General features: G+C 37.7%; 1 protein-coding gene across 1 annotated transcript in view; it reads right to left on the bottom strand.

Annotated features, from left to right (window-relative positions):
- LOC144964822 (octopamine receptor 1-like) overlaps nt 1–9,273 on the bottom strand; it is a 120,256-nt gene that overhangs the window by 91,180 nt on the left and 19,803 nt on the right. The gene's annotated exons all lie outside the window — the stretch shown is intronic.

Raw genomic sequence — 9,273 nt, 5'->3', positions numbered from 1 at the left:
TTTAAAGATTTGGCCAAAAAACTCGTTCCTCAAATATCGATCGATCTAAATGACCCCCCCCCCCCCAAAAAAAAATACAACAAAAAACAAAGCCCTCTTAAACTTGGGACCTCGGGTGACTGTATTGCTATGCGTTTAGGTAGTATACTCACAACATCCGCCAGCCGTATATAATGTACCAACACACAAATCTATGTGTAACCGTGGACGTTTTTAATCTGATCGATCTAATTTAGTGAGAACTAATAACCAAATTGGGTGTCTAAAAACAATAATAAAATCTGAATCACGTCAACATCGTTCCTTCTATATGCGGGTCCGGATAGCCAAGTTGATAGAGCGATCGTTTCACATGTAAAGGAAACCGAGATCGATCCCGGGTGAGGTCGAGATCTTTTTTTTTTCTGATTCCCTTTGTCCAATATGATTGGGTTGCTGAGTTTGTTAGATCTGGCGGAATGTATTGGATGGACTAGCATCCTATCCAAAGAGTGACAATTGCTATTTTCTTTTTAAGATTATAGATTCCACAATATCCACTAAACGTGCTCAAAGACTTTTCAAGGGGCCCCTAGCCAACAGCAACACTTAACATGTAGGACGCCTGTTAGGCGATATTACATTATTTTTGGACAGAGACAACGCTGTTAACGGCCATGTACTCATTTTACACATGAGAGAAAGTGAGTAAAGAGCCTTTTCCAAGGGCTCAAATATGCGACGAGCGAGGCTCGAACCCAGGACCTTCCGGTCCGAAAGCGAATGTCATACCACTAGACCACATTGCCGCACGACTCTGGTTAATTTATGTTGTTACTTGTATTTATATTTGTACAAGTCTGATTACCAAACATAAGTCAATGAAAATATGTTGTACTTGCTTGAGAGTTTCGTCCTCCATTACGACAATGGAATCAAAACAAGTTGCGTTCTCAAAGTGATAAATATGTAACTGTGACACTAAGCATCTGCTAAAAGCCGTGGAATGTAAAAAGTAATAATCAAAAATGAACGTAACAGCTTCGAAAGAGATCAAAATACCAAAAACAGAACGTTCCGGACTAAAAACCCTTGTTCAGCCAAAAAAAAAACCCCAATAAAAACACCCCAATAAGGGTTTTGAGACCGAAACGTTCCGTGTTTGATATTTTGTTATTTTTCGAAGCCATTATATTCATTCTTGTTCATTAATAAATAGGTTGCTGTAGCTTTGTATTGTATTATACGTGTTCCACAGATAACTAATCAAGGATAGGGAATGTACCTCTACAAAGGCAAGAAAGTTCCGTATAATTATAAATTCATCGATCCATGTTTTGGCCAGAAAGACACCTTGGCATCTTTTATCGTTCCTGGACACGCTATAGCCATTGTTAGCAACAGCATGCCTAGGCCCACACTATGACGGCGACGTATGGCCTTCAATACGGCAATAGATATAGATAGAATGCGCTTGGCCAAGGAGTTCACAACATTGCCATCCGGAAGTATAACGGACCAACACACAAACTCTGTGTAACCATAAACTTTTATTGTCTGGTTAATACAGTTTAGTGAGAACAACTCACAAACGCGGATGGCAAAAACAATAACAAAGGCCCGAGTGACGTCATCTTCGAACTATCTATAGATATAGAATGCGTGACTAAGAAGCTCACAACATTGCCATCCGGAAGTATAACGGACCAACACACAAAACTATGTATAACCATGAACTTTTATAGTCTGATTAATACCGTTTAGTGAGAAGTATTCATAAACGTGGGTGGCAAAAACAATAACAAAGACCTGAGTGAGGTAATCTTCGTTCTATCTATATAGAAGGTCTTGGATATTTTGAAGGTGGTCTGAATGAGGACTTGCCAACTATTACGAAATTTTGTCTCCAATTTTCAGAACTCCATTTGCGTCTCAATAAAATTTATTGAAAATAAGAGTTGATGCCAGATTAAATAATTTTAAGAATTTTGAAGTGTTATTAAATCCTTGTGAGGGTAAACTGTTGATTTTTAAAGTTAACTAGAGCGACAACTATTTTAATCGCCAGCCCTAGTAATAGCCAACAGTTACATTTGACAAGTAGGACGAGGCATGGCGCCTGTTAGAAGACACTAGTCTACAATTTTTGCGGACAGTGACGAGACAGCGTTGTTAGCGGCCAGGTACTCATTTTACATCTGAGTACCGTGACAGAGTACCGTGAGTAAAGAGCCTTTCCAAGGAACTCAACAATGCGTCGCTCAGAGCGAGTCTCGAACCCTTGACCCTTCCGATCCGACCACAAAATTGAAATTAAAACAACTCTCATCTTGTCAACACAAAAGTAACAACAAAAAAACCCAACCCCCCCCCCCCCAAAAAAAAAAAAAACAACAACAAACAAACAAACAAACAATATACAAACAAACAGACAAACGGGAGAAAAAACCCCAACAAAACAACAATCTCTCCAGCGATTATACAAGTAGACGTTATGCTAATAGTAAAGGCATTTTGCACACAATACCCTCGTCCAGTAGGAGTTGATGGTGAAGGAGAAAGGTTTCCCTACTCTATAGATAATTCGAAGATGACGTCACTCATGTCTTTGTTATTGTTTTTTGCCATCCGCGTTTATGAGTACTTCTCACTAAACTGTATAAACCAGACTATAAACCTTCAAGGTTACACACCGTTTTGTGTGTTGGCCAGTTTTACTTCCGGATGGCAATGTTGTGAACTTCTTAGCCAAGTGCATACTATCTATAGTCTGTGCAAAAAAATGTATCCCACAGCCTCAATCCGGTATTATGTCGGGCGGGGTGGAGTGGATATTTTTATTTGAATCCATTGAGAAGAATAAATATAGTATTTTTGCTTTTTGTAATTCCGGACGAAATCTTATATTCTGCCTCTCAATCGATTCCGATTTTGTTATCTCTGAATAAAAGACATTTTCAAAAAGATTTTAATCATACTTCTTTTTTTTTTTAAATATGTCCATTATACTTCCGGATGGCAATGTTATGAGCTTCTTAGCCAAGCGCATACTATCTATAGATAGTATGCACTTGGCTAAGGAGTTCACAACATTGCCACCCGGAAGTATAGCGGACAAACACACAAAACCCTGTGTAACATAGAACCTTTATAGTCTGGTTAATACAGTTCACTGAGAATTACTCATCAACGCGGATGGCAAAAACCAATAACAAATACCAGAGTGACGTCATCTTCATTCTATCAATATAACGTACCAACACACAAAACAATGTGCAACCTTAAACGTTTATAGATAAAATGCGCTTGGCCGAGGAGTTCACAACATTGCCATCCGGAAGTAGAACGGACCAACACACAAACTCTGTGTAACCATGAACATTTATAGTCTGGTTAATACAGTGTAGTGAGAACAACTCACAAACGCGGATGGCAAAAACAATAACAAAGGCCTGAGTGACGTCATTTGCATACTATCTATAGTCTGATAGTGAGAATTACTCATAAAAATGGCTGGCAAAAAAACAATCAGAAAGAGCTGAGTTACGTCAAGTTCGTTCTATCTATACCGAATTGAGGCCAAGGGTCAAAATTAAACTAGTGCTTTACTCTGTCCTGTCTCAACTAACATGCACTGCTGTTTAGTTAGTAAATACAAAAACGGTGTAGTGCTGAGATCACGAGATTTGCCATTGATAAATACGACAACCATTTTAATGCGACCTTTTTTTTTTTTAAAAGGGAGAGTCGACCCTCGTTGGTATAAAATACAATAAAACGAAAAACGAAATTATGTCTTACTCTTCTGTCAATTGGATTCAATAGTCTGATGTCACGTCGCCCAGCAATGGCGAGCAGCGTGATTCTAAACAAAGAAAATCGGTACTTTTTATTCTTCATGCTGGCTAGAACTTTTCATATGTCATGTGATCAGAATGTATAAAAGTAAAAACATGATCATATTTATAATGTTTTTCTCCTCTGGATACACTTTTATGCTCGTCGGAAAAATATTTCATAAGGGCGTCCGCCATTGTTCCGACAGTTTAGAGCCAGTTACTAAGTAACTACGCATCATAACGAGGGAAGTTCATGACTGTTGAAGCCAATTTAACCAGTAGATTGTTGATCAATGAAGACATGGGATTTGTGACACATTTTTAAGCACACTCGGACGAACATCGGTGGTTATTTATAAACAATAAGATGAATGAAATCAACCTCTCTCACTGCTCTCTGTTATTATTTTTAAACCGCCCGTTGGGTGATAAGTTCTCACAAGATTTTCTAAATCAGACTTAAAACGTTTAAGGTTTCACATAGCTTACTGTGTTGGTTCTATAGATAGTTCGAAGATGACGTTACTCAGGACTTTGTTATTGTTTTTTGCCATCCGCGTTTATGAGTAATGCTCACTGAACTGTATTAACCCGACTATAAATGTTCATGGATACACACAGTTTTGTGTGTTGGTCCGTTATATTTCCGGATGGCAATGTTATGAGCTTCTTAGCCAAGCGCATACTATCTATTGATAGTTCGAAGATGACGTCACTCAGGTCTTTGTTATTGTTTTTTGCCATCCGCGTTTATGAGTAATGCTCACTGAACTGTATTAACCTGACTATAAACATTCATGGATACACACCGTTTTGTGTGTTGGTTTGTTATACTTCCGGATGGCAATGTTATGAGCTTCTTAGCCAAGTGCATACTGTCTCTTGATCGTATGCTCTTATCTTAGAAGCTTACAACATTGCCATCGGGAAGTTTAACGGACTAACACACAAAACTATGTGTAACCTTGAACTTTTATAGTGTGGTTGATACAGTTAAGTGAGAATTACTCATAAACGTGGATGGCAAAAAAAAAAAAATAACAAAGATCTGAGTAGTATTGATCAAACGATAGAACGGTGGGTATTTTACTAAAAACACACACAAACTATAGTCATATCTGAGAAATTCGCTATGTTTTGCTGTCACTGCTCTTGTTTACATTTTGATGACTGTCCGAGGGGCGTGGTTATGTTTCATTCGACTTGGCGTCTATAGCTGTATTCGACCAGATCGAGAGATGTCAAGACGTAAAGTAGATTAAAAGGGATAACAAAAATCGAAATGTCCGCCAATATTGTTCAGGAAACGTAATAATTAATTCTTGGCCACGGTTGGAGCCTATCGTAGGAAAGCAATGACAAGACGGAGAAGACTTTTATTGGTTCTGCGAGACAAAACATTTACGTGATATCCTGGCTTCTTAACCAGTTAACTGCCGTTCTCTGGAAAAAATACGTAATAAAAATTATGGCAAGAAAACTCGTCATTCAAATATCGATCGATTTAAATGAGGTCCCAGGTTTTATAGTTTTTGCTAAGATAAGGGTCATTTAAATCGATCGATATTTAAAGGACAAGTTTTCTGGCTAACTTTTAAAATGCTTGTTTTCCAGAGTACGGCATTTTACTGGTTAATAATAAAAAAAACAAAACAAAAAAAAAAAAAACAACAAAAAACAAAAACAAAAAACAAACAAAAACCCCCCGAAAAACCCCAACAAAACAACACAAATAACAAAACACAAAACCCCTCCCCCCAAAAAAAAAACCCAAAACAAAACAAAACAAAACAAAAAAAAAAACAAACAAACAAAAAACAAAATTAAAAGAAACCAACAACAAAAACAAACAAACAAACAAACAAAACAAAACAGAACCCCTCCCCCTAAAAAACAACAAGAAAGAAAAACAACAAGAAAACAAAACAAAACAAACAAACCACAAATGTTATACAAAGTGGTTTTGCTTGAGGCTCTTTCTGACGTCAATTTTAGATGATCCAATATTCGTACTCCGATTATTATGTGACCGTTTTATAACCCTTGAGTGGTTCTAAAAAAATCGAGCAAACTGGTTTTCATTAAAAATTTTGTCCAGAAAACGCGTCCTCCAGATATCGATCATCGTGCCTCCTTTTTTAAAAGTTCACTTTATTCCTCCCCAGAACATTGTGAATAAATTATGTTAGGAGTACAAACTTCCGTATAAAGTACAATTGTAAATAATTATTTTAAAATATTTTAGTAAAAGGGGTTTTGTACACAGACACAATATGACAGAACAGTTTCAGCCTCATGCTGGCTGAAGAGAACCTTAAATGCAAGATTAAAGATAAGCAGGCCCATTATGACGACAAGTTTAAAAATACCAAATCTGAATGTGAAGCCTTTGAATTTGATCTTATAGAAGACTTGAAGGTATATGATGCTAGCCTAGTATTTTCATGTTTTCCTGACGAATTTCAAAACATGTTTTGAATTTTGATAAATTTTTCTCTGTACCATATGCCCATGTATATATCCTTGAAATGAAGAATCGGGCAAAAGTTACCTCAAGCCTAAACCGCAAAGTATACCTCAAAAAGAGTAAATACTAGGCAGTTGTTTCCCTTAAAAAGTTGGAGAGCAACGGGATTGTATTCCAGCACTAAAATGAAGATTTTATAGACTAATGCCCTGAGCGTTTTGCTTTACGGATCAGAGTGTTGGAAGATCACAGAAAGTTTCATCCAGGAACTCGACATATTCCAAAACAAATGTTTACGTTTACGACAAATCTTCAAGTTCTTCTGGCCGAATACAATCTAAAATGAGGGCCGGGAGCTAGAGCGGAGGCTGAGATTCTCATTAAAAGGGGAAGATGGCAATTGTCAGAGCATGTCTGTTGAAGACCTGACGAAACACTGACACGGAAAGCTCTGTGATGGACTTTCCAAGGAAAGAGGAAGCGTGGCCGCCCCCAGAGACGTGGAGACGCATCATGAAAGGGGACCTAAAGCAGAGGTCTGTCTCTCATGATGGCCCCACGAATAGCAGCTGACCGGACCAGGAGTTGATCCCTTGCATCGGCTCAAGTGCCAGAAGGCTCCGGCGAGGATTGAGTGAGAGTTAGTGAGTGTAAATAAAAAAAAAGAATAAAATGTGATGCTTCATTGCTGATTTACCATGTTCCGACTATTATTAAAGACACATTCAATACATCAGGCGTGTAATACAATTCCTCGACATAGCGGCTTGTAGTGAGCCCAATGCTACGTTGCCTTTCAAAAAAGTGAGAAGCGGGTAGGTACTTATATCAATAATGATGAGGAATAAAGGCGGATAACTGTAACATGGAAACAGAGAATCAAAATACCACAGAGTCGAGTAGTCAAACCGGGATCCAAGTGATACGACATCCACCGTCTTCCTGAGAGAGAGAGAGAGAGAGAGAGAGAGAGAGAGAGAGAGAGAGGGAGAGAGAGAGAGAGAGAGAGAGAGAGAGAGAGAGAGAGGGGGGGGGGGCACTGAGATATCCAGACAGTGAATGTCGTATCAATTGGATCCCTGCGATATTTTTATCTTCTGTTTTCATCTGGCACGTCTCCACGCATAATACAGACCCTTTAATTCTCGTCATTATGATTTCTTGCCTCACATTACTGTTTTGACCTTTAATAACTCATTTTACCCACGTTACTCCATTGCACTCAAGTACGATCGAACGAGTAAGAATATGTAAAGTTGTATCAGCAAAGGAGATTTTCATAATTTTTAACGCACCCAAACCTTCCTTGCAAATGAGTGTTTAGTTACATCAGAGATGTATCATTATATCGGACGACAATTCCCCCATGAAGATCAAACACTCAAATCAATTCCATCTACCTACCTTCTATAAATTGTCTACCATCGGATGCAGCGGAATTTGACAACTCTGATCTTTTTAATCATTTGATATCATTGTGATTTTCAGTGACATATTTAATAAGTATCAAAGTTCAGTATATTATGATATGTTCAATAAGTCTTCATCAAATTCTATTTTTTCCTTATTTTAAAATCCAATGTAGTTTGGTCCTCAAACTTGAGATTTTTACATAAAGAAGATGAAGAGGAAGGAGAAGAAGAAGAAGAAGAAGAAGAAGAAGAAGAAGAAGAAGAAGAAGAAGAAGAAGAAGAAGAAGAAGTAGTGGTAGTAGTAGTAGTAGTAGTAGAAGTAGTAGTAGTAGTAGTAGTAGTAGTAGTAGTAGTAGTAGTAGTAGTAGTAGTAGTAGTAGAAGAAGAAGAAGAAGAAGAAGAAGAAGAAGAAGAAGAAGAAGAAGAAGAAGAAGAAGAAGAAGAAGAAGAAGAAGAAGAAGAGAAGAAGAAGAAGAAGAAGAAGAAGAAGAAGAAGAAGAAGAAGAAGAAGAAGAAGAAGAAGAAGAAGAAGAAGAAGAAGAAGAAGAAGAAGAAGAAGCGTTCTAGTTCCAAAGGGACATCCGAAAGGCGAATGGTAAATTTGGTTCTGAAGGGCCTAACATCCAAGTAAATCGCATTATGAAACGCAACGTTGGGAATGTTTGACGGAGAAATATAGAGAAATACGCCAGTTAACCAGATAACTCAGGTACTCTGGAAAAACACGTATTTAAAAAAAATATTGACGAGAAAAGTCATCCTTCAGATATCGATTGTTTTAAATGACCCTCGTCATGACAAAAACTCTCATGCCTGGGACTTTGTTTTGATCTTGACAAAAAAAATAAAATACTCGGACTTCGCGAGGTCCCACGTTTGAAAGTTTTTGCCAAGATGAAGGTCATTTAAATCGATCGATATTTGAAGGACGAGTTTTCTGGCCAAATTTTTAAATACATGTCTTTTCAGAAGGCGGCATTTGAATTAAATTAAATGTGGACATTGTTTCTTAGCTAAAACGATCAGTCCCTACATAGCACTTAGATATTTTGATTTTGATTTTATTTTGTGCCTTTGTTCGTAGTGCGAGTCTGTTTATATGCATAAAAGATTGGTTTGCATTGCTATTTTTGTGCTTCATGCTCCCTCTATCATAATGTATACTTGATTGCAGCGGCGTAGCCTGGTCATTTAGGAACATGGGGCTGGATCAGAGATGTGTTGTCGCATAGTATCTTTTAGTTATGGATAAGAGCGAGAGAGAGAGAGAGAGAGAGAGAGAGAGAGAGAGAGAGAGAGAGAGAGAGAGAGAGAGAGAGAGAGAGAGAGAAACATTTGATGCACTCAATTATTTTACCTAAAATTTGTATGTTCTTTGTAACTTGTTCTTAATGCCTGGCTAAGGATAAGCGATAGCCGCTGTCAATCTGTGCACCTATGTGAACAGTATCAAAGGTTTTCAATCTCGTGGTAATATTTAAATGTAAGTTGGACTTCTGATGGTTCAATGTTCCCTGTGTTTCATTTTTCAAACAGGTAAATCCACTTCTTGTCCAAGACAATTCTGTATTGCTGT

This window comes from Berghia stephanieae, chromosome 2 (genome assembly GCF_034508935.2).
Source record: "Berghia stephanieae isolate SIO BIC M18660-M18661 chromosome 2, UCSD_Bste_1.3, whole genome shotgun sequence".
NCBI lineage: Eukaryota > Metazoa > Mollusca > Gastropoda > Nudibranchia > Aeolidiidae > Berghia > Berghia stephanieae.
Note: the sequence above shows the minus strand (reverse complement) of the source record. Positions and strands in the feature narration are given on the sequence as shown.